The following is an 18459-nucleotide window of genomic DNA, read 5'->3' on the forward strand; positions in this document are numbered from 1 at the left end:
TGCTGTTTCTTGTATGTGGCCCTTTCTTGAGTGAAATGCATGATCAGCACTTGTTGAGGTACTGTCCGGATATTTTAACTGCATGTACGTTATGTCATCTGAATGCATTTTATGCTTGTTGATTTCATGGTTTGACTGCGAATTTCTCCAAAAATATGAATCCTGATTTAGTACAGGTAACACAAGTGATGGAGGTGGTATTTGCTTTGAGTACAACAATTGTTTGTCTAAGCCTTCTTTTACATGAATGTAGTTTACAGAATTGTTGTCATTTGTAGACTTCCTCACACTGTGACCATTGTCTTGATTTTGGCGCTCAGTTTCCCAGTGTGCCTTGGGGACAATTCGCACCCATGGGTCTGTGAATGGAATGTATTCAACACGAGCTGTTCTAAGTTTTTGTTTGCTTTCACCAGTAGAGTCAATGCTGTTTTCATTGCTTGCATGTTGATTTTGACGAGATGTATTCTCTTTATATTGAGGAATGTAATCTGGTGGTTTGATGTATGTGGGCAGCTGTACATTTTGATATTTCATTTGTGATTCAGGAGGCATAAATCTGTCTGGGGAAAATTCTGCTGATGACTTGTATTGCCCATTTTCATGTGTACTCGTATGACAACACACGTTTTTCAATTGAACTTGTGTTGTTGGTCCCTTGTAGCAATCTTTGCTTCTCATTTGGTACATCTCGTATGTTGGCGGTGGAGGCCTGAATGTTTGAGGTTTTTCAATCTTCTCTGTTGGTAGGGGAGTTGCTTCAAAGTATTGTTTTCCTGTGTACAATATTGCATGTGCATCTGATGTTGCCTGGAGGGAAGTGCTTCCTTTGCCTGGATTCACCAACATGTCCTTGCTGTCCTGACCACACTGACTTGAGGAGTAATACATCCCTGACATGTCCTGGTAGTCACTACAGCAATGGCTTGATACATATTTGGAATTCCCTTTTTCTCTGCTATTCCTGTGCATATTTTTACTTTGATCGGTCAATAACGCGTAGTCTGGATTTATTTTACTTTGTTGCAGCTGTGTAGTCTGTGGTGCAGAGTTCTGAGATAATTCCAGGGTCGGAGGTTCAGCCTTGTATGGTGGAGGCTGTGGGTAGGTGCTGGGGCGTGGGATTGTGTCTGCATTAGCTGGGTAGCCGTGCAATCCAGAGTATTCCGAGGGAAGAGTCGAGTCACGAGACACTGCAGGGTACGGTGGGGGGGTTGCCTCGCGAGACACTGCAGTCTGGTTGAAAGGGCCATGCTGCACTGTGTTGTGTGATGGGGCTTGATCTCGTAACCCTGCAAGGTAGGCAGGCGGAGGGACGTCAACATGAGGCGGTTGGTGGATTGCGTAGTCCAGCAGCACGCTGAAATCCTGCCCACGGCGCCGCCAGTAACTCACGCTTTCATCGGATCCCTCCAATAATGGAAGCTGGTTTTCAAAGTTCCTGCAGAACAAAATAAATATTGTGACCAAATTGCATCAACACTAGAACGCTTTTAGCATTTGTAACTTTCTGCTTTTTCTTTTCAATGAGCCATTGCTTAAATCCTGGGTCAGGGGTAGACATCAATCATGTGCGAGTGTGTGTTTTGTAGAGCATGCTGTTTTGCATTCATTTTTTATACATGTTTTTGAAACATTTAGGACATCTTAAAGAGTTTAACTATTGGAACAATATTTTAAGTGCTGGTGACTAATTAATCATATTCAAAAGGATTACAGTGTCTTTGTGAACGCCTTATACAGTGTATACAGCATCGCATCCCCTTAAGAATTTTACAACACTGTCTTTTAAGCAGTTTCTCTGCCAATTCGTAATCGGATGCAGACCATTCATTGAAAACAACGACGGGCCATTTCAAATCAAGACATGCCCTTTGGCTCAGTCTTTGTATTATATTTGCCATGTCTGTTACAAGGGTGACAACATTTTATTGGTATTTCATGGGTTTGGAAGAAACTTTCAGTATGTGGGGTGGGGGGCATGAACATCAGCATAATAATCCCCAAAACGGAAGCCAAGACCGTGAAGTTGATGTTGCCTTGGTGAAATCCAAACTTCAACATACCATGTCTGAGCTCATATGTCTTCAGGAGTACATCTTTCACATAGCCGGTGTACCACCCTGTTGCCAGTTGATTGTGATTACTTTCTACTCACCCACATAAATGATGAGAGTGTAAAACCAAACCGTGGCCGAATGAGTTGTGGCGTAAAGTTAGCACAGCAGTGGAAAACAAACAAACAAATAAAACTGGGAACTGCAGTTGTTCCACTGAGTAACTATCCATGGCATAAATGATGCATGCAGCACTTTAAAACGAGACAAAAATAAAATAATGTGCCTGGTACGGCTGCCAGGATGCAACCACAGCAAGCTTACCAGGGATTCTCATTTCGGTCAATTATATTGTATTTTAATTGCACCAACAGTGGGCATTCATATAATCTGCCCACAGGTGTATATCTAGGCATGTAACTGCATCGATTAACATTTGAAAATGATTCTTGTGATCAGAGTACTTGCAGAGAATTGTGCACGTAAGAATTAATAGTTTAAAATGTGTGTATATTGTTTGACTGGTCAGCATAAATCCTGCAGCCTATTGATGTGTTAGATAGGGGTGTTCAAGCATCACGTAAAGGTATCTATGTGGTGTTTGGAAATCTTAACTCCTGGTTTATTGCCAGAAAGGGTGAAACCTATTCTATTTAAGTATTAATAGTCGACGTAATGCACTCTTGTCACATTCTATGCATAAGCCAGTGTTTTTTTTATAGGCATACAGTAAGTACTGTATAAGCATATATGCATACATATACATTTGTGTAATCTGTTCGTTTCTCAAAGGAAATTATGTTACAGCTGTTCAAACAGAGTACAAGCACATTTCATTTCAGGCAAATGACACAGCAGTCAAAGAAAGGAAATGATGTCTAAAAATGCTGAACTTTTTTGACGGTGCGTTTTTCTCCAGCGAGCTCCTCACCTTATGGTCACAGGGGGCTTTGGGGCTGCATTTGCCCCTCTTCATAGTTCGCCTTTTCACTTACGAGCTCTGCCCTTTCCCTGGAGGGCTCGGCCCTTGCGGGGTGCTCTTGTAGTGGCAGGCTGGAGTGACGTGTGGCGCGGGGAGCGGGCGGTGCGTCGTGCCACACATCCTGGCCAGGAAACCCCTGCTCCAGCCCTGACCGGGGCGGCTCCATCCGGAGTGGAGGCTGTGTGCTGCTGCTGCTGCCGGATGTCGGCCTCCTGCCCGACCTGAAGCCATGGGAAGCCAGCAGGTCGGCAACGCTGTACATATTCTTCAGTAGCCGGCGGTTTTGTTCAAGGCCACTGTCCTTCACTGCGCGCACACTCCCACTCTCCGCTTCCTGCTGAACGGTTATTCAGGATGAGAGTGCCTGATTTGCAACAACAACAAAACATATTTAATTATTCTTGTAATTGTTTTCGGAATAAAGTACTTCACGAAAATGAATGTACCACAACAAGAAATGGAGTTGAAAATATATTTCATAGTCTAAATACAAAGTAATTTAAACACGTGGCATAATACCAGCAAGCTAAGCAATTACATGAATCGGGATCATCTCTACATTGTCTAAATGCCCTCTAAGTGAAACAAGTATGGAAATTAATGTAATGGAAATGATGATAAAGACACGTGCCTTTTTTATCCCCACTCTTATCTGTGCCATCTCGTACCGCTTAAAAGTATATTTTTCAAGAGTTAAAGAAACATTGTATTCAAAGATCATTTTAAAACTCTTGTTTTTATCAAACTTAACTCCTCCTTTGCCATTATCTTAGCTCTACGCACATTTCATGGTGCACATTTCTCTGTAAATACTTTTTGACAGCAATGTGAATTTAAATGAAAGGTTCATCTGGAGAAAGGTTCACTCTGGCAAGCGTTCCCATTGTGCAAACACATGGACATTCCACACTGCCGATTTTTTTTCGTTTGAAAAATACTTAAGGTGGTGCCGTCCCACGCTGCAGACCCAGATTTAAAGAGCAATCTGGCCCAAGATTGCTGGGGTTTTTTCACCAACACAAGTCTGTAAATATGGGCAAACATTTTAATTACGGTATGTGCCGAGAATGCAGCCATGGCTTAAATCCCACTCCTCGTGCCATTAATTTCTTCAGACCCAGTGTGTGAATGTGTACAACAAAAGGACTGTGTTCAATTGCCAGCAGCCTTCCTCAGGCTGCACCTGTACCAACTGGGGGAACTGCTTTCACCCGAGAGCCGTGACCTGCTATGCTGAGAATTTGATACATCTGGAGATTGGGGAAAGATGGAGGTTGGTATGGTTTAGTCATTACTACACCCATGATGCAATTTCAAAGCATTCCCGTAGAAGGAATTAGAAGCAAGGCCAATCATCTGGTTTTCATGTGCATGGTGGAAAATGTACAAAAAAGTCCTCTAAAAGCTATTCGTACTTTACGCACAAATGTAAGATATTCTAAAACGCTAGCTTTTTTCAGGAAGCAGATTAAAAAGGTGGGTAATTAAATTACAGTACTACATGAAGTGTTATTTGGCGGTAAATCCATCAATGAATATACATTTTAGAATTCCCTTGTCATCCGTTTTTGCTTCGGTGCCAATATAAATGTAAACTAATCAGACACAGGTGCATAATGGTACTCATACGTGAACTTCAAAGTCACAGTGGCAGGTGCAACTCTGAACCAGGTGTGGCACTGCAACAAAGTACTGGATGATTTACTGCAACACTCATTCAATAAACAGCATTGGTAAAGAAGCTCTCCTAACCGCTCATGGCCATTTACATCGTTGGAGAGTTGTATTTAAGTCAAGGAAATCCAAACAGCAGTTTTTAGATGTGTTGTTGCTGCCCTTGTATTACGTTCATAAAATAATTTGGTAGGACATAAAGACAAACTGTACAGTTGTCTGCCTTAAGGCTTTAACACAGGATATGAGACATCGTGTCTCTGGACCTTGCAGTGTACCTCAAGGGTGGGGTATGACATAGTTGTTGGGAGTATTTGGCCGAGATACCTCAAACACCCACATTTAATACTTGTGCCATTATTGCAATGCGGAAAGACACACCTAAACTTTGAATCATGTTTTAAAAAGTACTCTGGAGTAAAATCATTAATGTCGACATCTTAGTCTGTGAAAAGTCTGCCTTTGTTTCATTGTCAGACGGGATATTGTTCTCACACAATAGGCCATTGTAGATTGTACAAAATCAGTATATTCGTGCCTGAGAGTAAACTTATGAGCATACACACACCAATGTAAAGCTATGTGGTAGGCAAACTTACGTGCCAAAGTGTGCGTCTTTGTGGGCTCTTAACTTTGTTTGCATTTGGGTGAGTGTGTGTCTCTTGATTATTCACCCAGCACACCATTACCTCATTCCTGCGGAGGGAGCTGGTAGGAACGTTGGGTTGCTCGGTCAATGGCCTGCAGGGTCAACGGCGGCGTGGTGTATTCCGCAAATATGCCCGACTGTGAGGGCGGGCACAAGCCGGCGTGAGTAGGTGAAACGTTGAGTTTTATAAGGGCACCACGGGGTGACCAGCCCCTCCCCACCCAGCCCCACCCCTCCCATTTCTGGATGCACGACGGACGGACGGACGGACACAATAATCCCCTGTGGGCTGGTGGAACCAGGAGGTTTCTAGCAGTGACATTAATGCTGCGTCACTCCACCAAGTAACGAATGGAGGATCAACCGACACAGCCGAGGCGCTCCCCGTGTCTCTCCCTCTCCCCGTGGCGGCGGCGTGGATTTACCTCCTGCCCCCCCCCCCCCCCGCGGTGCCCCCCTCCACTCGTTCAGAGTGAACAGCGGCACGCGGCGCTGAGCGCCTGTGACCCACAGACACCGACTCGCGGTGCCGCGTCCAGAGTGAACAGCGCCACGTGTTGACAAGCCTCACCTTGTTGTTGTTGGCAGGTCGCTTCTGAAAACGAGAGCGGTATAGCAGCTCGAGCGGGCTTGGGCTGATAAAAACACGAAAAAAAACTGCGTTAATATCTACAGCGAACCAAAGTTACAGAGTAGCGAGCCGCGTGAAGACAAATTTATCTTGAGCGAGATAATTAAACTTGAACGCATCAGGCGAGGGCAGGAGGCAAGGCCCGCGGGGCAAAGTTCCAATCTGGACATCGATTCCAACACTCGCTGCTACTCAGTTGACATCCCTGAGAGAGAGAAACAGCGAGGCTCTACCTTGGTACACAACAACAACCACACACAACAACCACCACAACGATGAGAAAATTCTCACCTCAGATTTCAGTAAGCACGAAGCAGCAGCAGCACGTCCTGTTACCTCGTGACGTCACGCGGCAGCAGCAGCAGGTGACATGACGTCACTCTCGGGTTACAAGCCACGCTCCTCCCACAATGAGCGACCCCGCAACTGAATAAATTATGTTAATGAGCGGCCCAACGTCACCACCACCAGCACCACCAGCAGCACACCACCAGCACCACCACCACCACCAGCACCACCAGCACCACCACCAGCACCAGCAGCACCACCAGCACCACCACACCACCACCACCACCAGCACCACCACACCACCACCAGCACCACAGCACCACCAGCACCACCACCCCACCGCCACCAGCACCACCAGCACCACCACCACCAGCCCACACACCAGCACCACCACACACCACCACCACCACAGCACCACCAGCACCAGCACCACCACCAGCACCACCACCACCACATCACCCCACAGCACCACCAGCACCACCACACCCCTCGTGACGAGTCGTTGTCAAAGTTGTGCAATCTTGAGGCTGTGGGCAACCAGACCAGCCCGCCCGCAACATCCTTCACTACACCGGCAAGCTCCCCCGTGTAGCCTCCACACACTTTGTGGGGCAAGTGCTGCTAAACAAACACACAGACACACACACAGACACACAGACACACACATAGACACACAGAGACACAGGTACACAGACACACTCGCCCACTCACCATCCACCCACCCACTCCCCACCCCCACCCCCCCCTCTCACCCCCCCTCTCTCACCCCCCCTCACTCACCCCCCCCTCCCCCCACTCACTCACCCCCCCTCTCACCCCCCCCACTCACTCACCCCCCCCCCCCTCACCCCCCTCTCACCCCCCCCCCACTCCTCACCCCCCCTCTCACCCCCCCCTCTCACCCCCCTCTCACTCCCCCCCCCCTCACTCCACCCCCCCCCCCTCACCCCCCCTCTCACCCCCCCTCTCACCCCCCCTCACTCCCCCCTCTCACCCCCCTCTCACTCACCCCCCCCCTCCTCCCCCCCCCTCTCACACCCCCCCTCACTAACCCCCCCCCACTCACCCCCCCCACTCCCCCCCCCCACTCACCCCCCCCACTCACCCCCCCCCCCACTCACCCCCCCCCACTCACTCACCCCCCCCCACTCACCCCCCCTTTACCACCCCCCCCCACCACTCACCCCCCCTCTCACCCCCCCCCCACTCACTCACCCCCCCCTCTCACCCCCCTCTCACTCACCCCCCCCCCTCACTCACCCCCCCCCCCACTCACCCCCCCCCCCCACTCACTCACCCCCCCTCTCACCCCCCTCTCACTCACCCCCCCCCCCACTCACCCCCCCCACTCCCCCCCCCACTCACCCCCCCCCCACTCACCCCCCCCACTCACCCCCCCTCTCACCCCCCCACTCACTCACCCCCCCCTCTCACCCCCCCCCCCCACTCACCCCCCCCACTCACCCCCCCCACTCACCCCCCCCACTCACTCACCCCCCCCACTCACCCCCCCCCACTCACCCCCCCCACTCACCCCCCCCCCCACCACCCCCCCCCCCCACTCCCCCCCCCACTCACCACCCCCCCCCACTCACCCCCCCCCACTCACCCCCCCCCACTCACCCCCCCCCACTCACTCACCCCCCCCACCACCCCCCCCCCACTCACTCACCCCCCCCCACTCACCCCCCCCCCACTCACCCCCCCCCACTCACCCCCCCCCTCACTCACCCCTTCCACTCACTCACCCCCCCCCTCACTCACCCCCCCCCACTCACCCCCACTCACTCAGCCCCCCACTCACTCAGCCCCCCCCCCCCACTCACTCACCCCCCCCCCCCACTCACTCAGCCCCCCCCACTCACTCACCCCCCCCACTCACTCACCCCCCCCACTCACTCACCCCCCCACCCCCCCCCCCCACTCACCACCCCCCCCCACTCACCCCCCCCCACTCACCCCCCCACTCACCCCCCCCACTCACTCACCCCCCCTCTCACCCCCCCCCCCCACTCACCCCCCCCCACTCACCCCCCCCCACTCACCACCCCCCCCCCCACTCACCCCCCCCCCACTCACCCCCCCACTCACCCCCCCCCACTCACTCACCCCCCCCCCCACTCACCCCCCCCACTCACTCACCCCCCCCACTCACTCACCCCCCCCCTCACCCCCCCCATTCACCCCCCACTCACTCACCCCCCCCCACTCACCCCCCCACTCACCCCCCCCCACTCACTCACCCCCCCCCACTCACTCACCCCCCCTCTCACCCCCCCCACTCACCCCCCCCCCACTCACCCCCCCCCCCACTCACCCCCCCACTCACTCACCCCCCTCTCACCCCCCCCCACTCACCCCCCCCATCACCCCCCCCCACTCACCCCCCCCCCACTCATCACCCCCCCCTCACTCACCCCCCACCCAACTCACCCCCCCCCCTCACCCCTCCCCACTCACCCCCCCCCACTCACCCCCCCCCCACTCACCCCCCCCCCACTCACCCCCCCCACTCACCCCCCCCCCACTCACCCCTCCCCACTCACTCACCCCCCCCCCACTCACCCCCCCCATTCACCCCCCCCCACTCACCCCCCCCCACTCACTCACCCCCCCCACTCACCCCCCCCCCCCACTCACTCACCCCCCCCCCACTCGCTCAACCCCCCCCACTCACCCCCCCCACTCACCCCCCCCCACTCACCCCCTCCCCCCCCCCTCTCACCCCCCTTCACTGTGGCTACACACGAGGGTGGCGGTGGGTGACCAGCACCACGCCCCGGCCGCCTTCGTCTCCCTGGTGGCGATGTTTCGCTACACACCGCACCAGCTACTCGCTTTGAGGCTGAGTCGACCTAGGGAGGCCCAGGACAGGTTCAGATATCGTCACTTGCGGTGTTGGCCGTGAGCCGGAATCGAAACTCTGATCGCCGGGTTCGTAGCGCTAACCGCTGCAACCACACCGCTCCCCACACCGCGAGAGACACACACGCGGGAGACAGACACGGGGTGAGGTGTGCAAGAGACATCAAGTGTATTCACAGGTCACCCACGGAACCCGCAGGGTTCAGGGAGTCCCAGCACACGCACGTGCCACCCACCGTGACGTCCCAACCCGTGCGCTCGACCCGTGTTTCTTGCAACAGGCGAGTTTCAGGCCCACACAGCGTACAGACGTTGCAATGCGGGCAAACAAATCGTAATCGTCTATCTGTGTTTCTTTCCCTTGTGATGATGGGACTTTGCAGGATGAACGTTGAGGTTTATACGGGGCACGGGGTAGGTGACCAATACGGTCTGAGTGGCCGCCGTGTGTGCGTTGTGTGTCCCGGACCGTGGCGATGCCCCTGCTGCTGCTGCTGTATATGTGGAGTGTGCGTCTCTCTCTCTGTGGCTAATGAGATGTTGACTACCTCGCTGGTCTACAGGAGGTCGTGGGTTCCATCCCAACCCTGGCGATGCCTGCTGCTGCTGTATATGTGGAGTCTGCGTCTCTCTGTGGCTAAGAGATGTTGACTACCTTGCCTGGTCTACAGGAGGTCGTGGGTTCCATCCCAACCCTGGCGATGCCTGCTGCGCTGTATATGTGGAGTCTGCGTCTCTCTGTGGCTTAAGAGATGTTGACTACCTTGCCTGGTCTACAGGAGGTCAGGGTTCCATTCATTAACCCTGACGATGCCTGCTGCTGTATATGTGGAGTCTGCGTCTCTTTCTCTGTGGCTAAGAGATGTTGACTACCTCACCTGGTCTACAGGTCATGGGTTCCATCCCGGACCCTGGCGATGCTGCTGCTGCTGCTGTATATGTGGAGTCTGTGTCTCTCTCTGTAGTTATGAGATGTTGACTACCTCGCCTGGTCTACAGGAGGTCGTGGGTTCCATCCCAACCCTGCTGCTGCTGCTGTATATGTGTCACCGGGTCCTCCGGGTTTTCCCCCTCCACATGTCGAGTTGACATCTGCACACGTTCAGATTGTTTGGCTGCTACTAGAAATGTTTCACGTGATGATGATGGTTCTCCGTGTGTCTCTATGGATCTATACGAGTCCCTGGATGTCTGTGGGTCTGTGTGAGTCTCTCTGAGTAGGGGTCTCTATGGGTTGTCTATGGATCTCTGTGGGTCTCTATGGGTGTCTATGGATCTCTGTGGGGTCTCTATGGGAGTGAGAAGGGGGAGGGGGAGTGAGGAAGGGGAGGGGGGGAGAAGGGGGGAGGGGGGGGAGAAGGGGGAGGGGGCAGAATGGGGGGAGTTTGTTTGACGATGAAACACAACAAGCGAGGAATAGTTTCCAAACGTAGAACCAAAAATCTATTTTATATTTTTTTCTGTTTCTAATACGTCCGTTGTGATGTGTTTGTAACAACACAAGCCAAACAAATACATTTGCGAATTTTTCATGTTTTGAGATGACAGATACTTGGTTTACGGCGAGGATTGATGTTATCCTAGATGGGTTTGTTTATAACACGCTTTTATTATTTAACAAATTCCGTCTGGAGTTGTGTCCTCTGAGCAGCCGCGCCGAGGGGCGGGGTGGGGGCAGGAGGGGGAGGGGCGATGGGGGAAGGGGGGCACGGGGGGCGGGGGGGGAAGGGGGGGGAACGGGGGGGGAGGGGCAGGGGGGGAAGGGGGGGGGGCACGGGGGGGGGGAGGGGCGGGGGGGGTGGCAGGAGGGGGAGGGGCGATGGGGGATGGGGGCACGGGAGGAGGGCATCTGGGACAGTGACATTTAATTAAAGCGTGGGGGGGGGGGGTTTTGATTGTAAAGTTTTCTTGACTGCAGGGATTCATCTTCTTGGTTCTTTAGGTAAAGTCCCCTTCTACGTGACTTCACCGAAAGAGCAAGAAGATGAAAGCGTGGGGGGGTTTTTTATATTTCTAAAAAAAAAATTGTTCACCCGGAAGCTGCACACCAAAGTGAACTTTGCCCCGGGAGGATCAGCAGGAGGAGCACGTGGACAACAGTTCACACCCAGCGTTGACCACACACACAACGCACACCGCCACACTCGACCACGAATGTCCACCCTAGGAGGCTCACGTCCACCTTCTTGTGCCTCTCCCTGGCCACCCTGGTCGGCTTGGCCTCGGTACACGGCCAAGGACCCCACCGTCACTTGCACCCTTAGAGCAGTCCCAATCGACAGAGCCCAGACCATCCCCGCGACCAGTCCAGCGATGGCCTCGTCCTCTCCTCCTCCTCCTCCGTCTTCCTCCTCCTCCTCCTTCTCGGCGTCCCCACCGGGACCCAGAGCTGGCGGGAGGCCGCCCCCGTGCCTGGCGCAGAGCGGCGTGGGCCACGTCTTCAAGCGCGTCAACGCGGCCGTGGCGAGCGTCGTCTTCCTCGTGGGGACCGTCGGCAACTCGGCGCTGCTGCTCGTCGTCTACGGGGACAAGTCGATGATGCGCGACGGGAGCAGCGTCCTCATCGCCAGCCTCGCTCTGGGAGACCTCCTCTACATCGTCATAGACATGCCCATCAACGTGTACAAGGTGAGGAGGGGGGGGTAGGACGCGCGCACGTGGTGCGGTGTCAATAACAACGCGAGTTCTTAGCCACGTGCTGCTGCTGCTGGCTGGATTTGAAGCGTTCGTGACTGCAAGGAATCATAAATTTCGATTTAAAGCTTTCGTGACTGCAGGGATTCATCTTCTTGGTTCTTTCGGTAAAGTCACGTAGAAGGGAAGTAATACAATAATAAAAATAAAACATAATAAAATTAATTTTATTCTATTTTATTTATTTTGTTTTATTTTTATTTATTTTTATTACTTCCCTTCTACGTGACTTTGCCGAAAGAACCAAGAAGATGCAAGGAATCATACTCGTGGGTTTTTATGATGATAAAAACTAAATTAAATCGCTAGTTATTAAATCCTTTATATTAAGTTCACTTGCTTGCTTGCTTACGACCGTGCAAATCTTTCGGTCGTTTTTTACCCCACTTCCCGTGATCCAATCGAGCTGACATTTGCACACAGACTCGTTGTGTGTGACAATTATTTTTCGTGAATTTTTTTTCCAAAATTTTACACTGTTTAGGGAAAACAAATTAAATATTTAATTACCAATTGCTTAATACTGGCAGACAATCATCTGACCCATAGGTGGCAGCCATCTCAAGCCAGAGGACGATAGGACTCTAGCCGCCACGCATATAAAGGATTTAGAGTGAAAAACTTTTTTACAGGTTATACTTGTTTTATTAATTTAATTATTTTAATTTTTATTTTATTACTAGTTTACCTTCGTGACTTTACCGGAAACAACCTAAGAGTAGTGTTGGCTCTTTAAAAAGTTGTTGCTGTTGTTTGTTGCGTATTTAAAATGCTGCCAACAGGGTTAATGGATGCTGTTGTTTGTAATGAGAGATATGTGCATGAGTGAGATTGTTGTACATGTACATACCTGGGAGACGAAACAAAACTAATATTTTGATTGAAAGCTTTCGTGACTGCAGGGATTCATATGCTTGGTTCTTTCGGTAAAGTCACGCAGAAGGGAAATAATAAAATAAAATATGGATTTCACACCTGATGATGATTGCTGGTGTTGCAGTCGAAACGTCGTGAGATTTTTATTGTTTGATATTTATTATTTCCCTTCTACGTGACTTACCGAAAGAACCAAGAATATAAAAAAACGAATAATGAAGCTTCGTGATTTCGCGAAAAGATTTTGAGCGATGCTGGGAAAGAGGCCGTGCGGCAGAGAGAGAGAGAATGACACCTTGGTGGAAGGCTTCCAGAGAAATGAAGCAGACAGCTCAAGATCAGGCAGGATGGTGAAGAGAGAAGAGAGCGAGTTTGAGCCAAGAGAGTCAAGAGAGATCATTCTGGTGACTACACCCACCGGGTCAAAATGATATATTCATTCATTCTAGATTAGAAGTTTGCGTGACTGCAAGGATTCATACTCTTTGGTTTTTTTCGGTAAAAACAACTAAAAGAAAATTGTACTCAAAGGAAATAAATAATAAACACATTTACATTTTACTAAAAGAAAATAAATAAAATAAAGAACTTTTATTTTAATTTTCATTTTATTTTTTACCTACGTGACTTTACCGAAAACACCAAAGACTATTCATTCATATTTAGTCCCCAAGGCGATGCAGACTCGGGAAGCTGTACGACGACTTACAGGTCACATACTCATTGACGAGCCGAGATTACCACTCGTCTGTCAAGACGGTTCGCCAACAACGAAATTAAATGTCTCTCTCTCCCAGCTACCGTGATGATTATGCAATTCGTGACAATCTTGTCGGGTGGGAGAGGGGGGGTGACGGCAATAATTTTGGCATTGAAGCCACCACGGTTTGCCTTACCCCAAAAAACAAGAATGTGGATCATTGTTTTAATGAACATTGACACAAGTCTCATTGACAGTCCTCTGTCAACCCACTGTGAGAAGGGTTGCCTGGATGAGGGCCCTCCCCATAGCGCGTCAGCCACGCGGCCTGCTTGACCACGCCTCGCCGTGCTGGCCAGGGACAGGTTGGGGCAGGACCAGTTCAGATGTCACTTGTCACTGATGTTGACCATCGCTGGGAATTGAACTCAACTCGCCGGTTCAATATTACTGTGCGGTAACCACTGCCGCCACTACTACCACTCCACCACGCACCTCGTGTGTGACTTGATAAGTAGCAAGCTTTAAAGCGTTGAATTATATAGACTGCTTCAACATTTCGTTTGCTTCCATATGGGTGATAAACAGATGGACAGAAAATCAGCAACAATTCCCTCTGATGTATCCAGAAAAGCCCCGAGGAGTTGCAAGACTCTGTAGAACGAGCATCCTGCTTGAGGATGTTTGGCCAATCTGTGTAGCTTCTGCACGTGATGGATTCCAGAGACCACTTTGTGGACTGCCCATCTCCAGGGCGCCTCGCAGCCCCAGTGGGTTGGGAGTTTGACAAATCTCTGCGTGACCCACCAACCCTTGCCTCCAGAGCACTGCCCCACAGGCGAGCACCAGCGTGCCCCCCCCCCCCCCAGCTACAGCATGCGACGGATGTACAACCATCGTAGAGGTCGCGTGTTTTATATTTGCGCGATGTAATCCCAAAAACAATCCCCTTATGGATAATATTGGTCGCCAACGTCTACGTGTGTGTGTGTACCTGTGTGTGTGTACCTGTGTGTGTGTGTACCTGTGTGTGTGTGTGTACCTGTGTGTGTGTACCTGTGTGTGTGTGTACCTGTGTGTGTGTGTACCTGTGTGTGTACCTGTGTGTGTACCTGTGTGTGTGTACCTGTGTGTGTGTACCTGTGTGTGTGTGTACGTGTGTGTGTGCACCTGTGTGTGTGTACCTGTGTGTGTGTGTACCTGTGTGTGTGTACCTGTGTGTGTGTACCTGTGTGTGTGTACCTGTGTGTGTGTACCTGTGTGTGTACCTGTGTGTGTGTACCTGTGTGTGTGTACCTGTGTGTGTGTACCTGTGTGTGTGTGTGTACCTGTGTGTGTACCTGTGTGTGTGTGTGTACCTGTGTGTGTGTACCTGTGTGTGTGTGTACCTGTGTGTGTGTGTACCTGTGTGTGTGTGTGTACCTGTGTGTGTACCTGTGTGTGTGTACGTGTGTGTGTGTGTGCACCTGTGTGTGTGTACCTGTGTGTGTGCCTGTGTGTGTGCATGTGTATGTACCTGTGTGTGTACCTGTGTGTGTGTGTACCTGTGTGTGTACCTGTGTGTGTACCTGTGTGTGTGTACCTGTGTGTGTGTACCTGTGTGTGTACCTGTGTGTGTACTTGTGTGTGTACCTGTGTGTGTGTACCTGTGTGTGTACCTGTGTGTGTGTGTACCTGTGTGTGTGTACCTGTGTGTGTGTACCTGTGTGTGTGTACCTGTGTGTGTGTACCTGTGTGTGTGTACCTGTGTGTACCTGTGTGTGTGTGTACGTGTGTGTGTGTGTGCACCTGTGTGTGTACCTGTGTGTGTGTGTACCTGTGGTGTGTGTACCTGTGTGTGTGTACCTGTGTGTGTGTGTGTACCTGTGTGTGTGTGTACCTGTGTGTGTACCTGTGTGTGTACCTGTGTGTGTGTGTACCTGTGTGTGTGTACCTGTGTGTGTGTACCTGTGTGTGTACCTGTGTGTGTACATGTGTGTGTGTACCTGTGTGTGTGTGTGTACCTGTGTGTGTGTACCTGTGTGTGTGTGTACCTGTGTGTGTGTACCTGTGTGTGTGTACCTGTGTGTGTACCTGTGTGTGTACCTGTGTGTGTGTGTACCTCTGTGTGTGTGTGTGTGTACCTGTGTGTGTGTGTACCTGTGTGTGTGTGTACAACACGCTCGCGTGTCTGCAGCCGATTAGCACGCTCGGCTATGTGTGGCGTGAAAGCGGTTTAACATACGTACGTACACTTGGATACTATATACACGTAACTATATATAGACTGTCATGGTTTTTTTTCACTTTGTTGTTCTAACGTTCTGACCCCGTGCCCCTACTGGACATCTGTGAAAAAGAGCTTCATAGCTCATCGGATTCCTCCTCCAGTGTCAATACATATTCAGACTTTGTTATACAAGAGAATATTCGCAAAAAGTTAATTGGCTAATATCCAGTTGTTATTCACTAACTTAGGAATATTCTGGCCAAAGTAAAGTGTAAAAACTGTTGTTATATAACAAATAGAAATGCATAGATGAAACGACGATGCCTCAATTACAAAAAAGAAATGTTTTACCCAGTGGCGGCTCCTGCAAAATCTCTCAGGGGGGGCAAATGTCTGGATGATTGATAAGGATAAGGTCCACCCATGCAATGGATAAATTAACAGCTTAAGCATGTAAAGGCAACTTCACTTCTTTAATTTAATGAAAAATAAAGTGACTCTTACAATACATCTTGTTTGTTTCTATACTCACTATTAAAACAAACCACTCAAGTTTATTTTATTAAAGATTCCACTAGGTGGCCACAAATTATATTGTTGGATGAAACGTGCTTGCGTATGATGACGTAAGCACGTATGATGACGTTAGCACGTATGACGTAAGCACGTATGATGACGTAAGCACGTTAGTGCGAGCCCTCCCGGAAGCCATAGAGAATGCATTGCAGCGCCCGCCGTTCGAAAAAAAACATCTTTGAATGTAAGTCTATGGGGCCACTCGGGGCGATTCTCAGCCGGAGTGAAATCGCCCAAAAAGAGGCGGTACTCCACAGAACGTGACATGACGCTGATTGGACTATATCCAGAGGCTGCAGTGACGGCTAGCGTGACTCTGTGGTTGAATGACATTGGTGGTGCGTCGCCCAATCGCCCTAATGAAGAAACCGCCCCTGGTTTTACCCCATGATGGTGAAGTCAACAGCGGTGTTGCGATGAGCAGACTCGCCACTGTCATGGGAATGTGGAATTGGCGCGTTGTTTACGTGACAAACCTTACTGGCTGTGTCGGGTGGTGGAGGGTTAGGACACAACATTTCTACTTACGTGACCTAACACAAAAAACCTTTGTTGTGATCATTAACTCGATTGACTTTTACCCCCCCCCAAAAAAAAAGGCCTCTAAAAGTTCTGGAGACTTTTGTTGTTGAAGACGGAAGCTTGTGTTGCCTCCGAAACGTCGTGATTTCATTTATTTTTATTTCTTTTTCACCTACGTGACTTTACCGAAAAACACCAAAGAGCATGGACCCTTGCAGTCACGAAAACTTCAAATCTAGAACTGTTGTTGTTGTTGTTGATTCTAGATTTGAAGCTTTCGTGACTGGCTGTGACGGTCCCACCTGATGACGGAGACTTGTGTTGCCTCCGAAACGTCGTGATTTTATTGTTTTATTTTTATTAATTTTTATTTCATTTTTGCCTACATGGTGTCTTTACCGAAAGAACTAAGAGTATAGTTGTTGTTGATGTTTGGGAGGACCCCAATTCATTTCCTCAATTCATTTCCAGAGAAAACCTGCGGGGTGCGTGCGGTGCGTTCTTATCTTTCCAGCTGCACGCCGAGAGCTGGCCATTCGGTGCCACCGTGTGCAAGACGGTGCCCTTCGTGCAGAAGGCCTCTCTGGGCATCAGCGCGCTGAGCCTGTGCGTGCTCAGCGGAGACAGGTGAGGAGAGACCCGGCCGCTCGCTGTTCCCGTTCACGGCTCAAATCTCGGAAGCGCTCAAAGCGCTTGTTGGCGTGAACTTTGTCTGGAGAGGCGTGTTCCTGAAGACATCGTGCTCACCGCGGAGAACTGTCACGACACGATTCCCAACGTCTTGTCTCTTCTCACAATTCAAGTTCCTAGACTCAACCCACCCGCGCCTGCAACATGGCTTCATCCCAGAGGTCGCAATAGCCACACTCCCTCCCGCATGGCCTTGTGGGAGCCTCGGTTACCGATAAAGTAATTTTATTTTAGTTGTTCTTCCAATTCCGTTCCGATGACGTACGTGTGCATGACATACGTGTGCATGACATACGTGTACGGAATCAGAAGAAAATGTAAATGGGTTAACTACCCTCGCCTGGTATACAGGAAGTCGTGGGTTTGATCTCGACCCTGACGCCTGCTGCTGCTGTATATTTCCAGTTTGCATATTCTCCCCGTGGTCGTGTGTATTTTTTCTCCGAGTCCTCTGGTTTTTCCCTCCAAATTAAGACAAAAAACATGCGTTTGATTATAAATGCTATTTGGCTGCTGCTCTAAATGTCCCCACGTGATCAGCTACTTCGTTGAGCTGTCGTTTGTGGCCAGGTCGTATACAGCTGAGTGGGCCTTGCCTGGTAACATACAAATAGAATAGGAACAGTCGTAGTACATCTCCAGAGTTTACATTCCTCCTCCTCCCTCCCTCCTCCCTTCTGCTCCTTCTGTTATAAGCAGCAGGCTACAACAGTATTTTAGATAATTAAGTGACGGTGTCATTCCTTGGGTGTCACCCAGAACCTCATTTCTCACTGAATATTGTCCGACTTCCTGGTAGACTGTTGTAGATGGCACCAGCGCCGTCTAGCAGCCACAGACATAGCGATCTGTATGATGGATGTGGTGAGCCGCTGTGCGTACACATTGTTTCAGGTTGCCAAACCGGACGGACGCGGCCGAAACTAATCCCCGCTTCCCAAACATGCGACACGTGTCAACGTGTTGATCCAGCTCGCTCCTGCGAGCGAGACCCGTCCCGCTCACTCGCGAGTTCTCGCCTCGACAAACCAACCAGCACCAACTTG

General features: G+C 50.7%; 1 long non-coding RNA gene across 1 annotated transcript; it reads right to left on the minus strand.

Annotated features, from left to right (window-relative positions):
- Positions 1–3007: 3007 nt before the first annotated feature.
- LOC133362664 (uncharacterized) lies at positions 3008–5999 on the minus strand. Its single transcript, XR_009757523.1, has 3 exons — positions 5934–5999; positions 5403–5499; positions 3008–3403 (listed from the first exon to the last, which is right to left on the minus strand). It is a non-coding gene; the product is annotated as an uncharacterized LOC133362664 (long non-coding RNA).
- Positions 6000–18459: the final 12460 nt, after the last annotated feature.

This window comes from Lethenteron reissneri, unplaced genomic scaffold, assembly GCF_015708825.2.
Source record: "Lethenteron reissneri isolate LAM-NWPU_2019-01 unplaced genomic scaffold, ASM1570882v1 scaffold_1573, whole genome shotgun sequence".
Lineage (NCBI taxonomy): Eukaryota > Metazoa > Chordata > Hyperoartia > Petromyzontiformes > Petromyzontidae > Lethenteron > Lethenteron reissneri.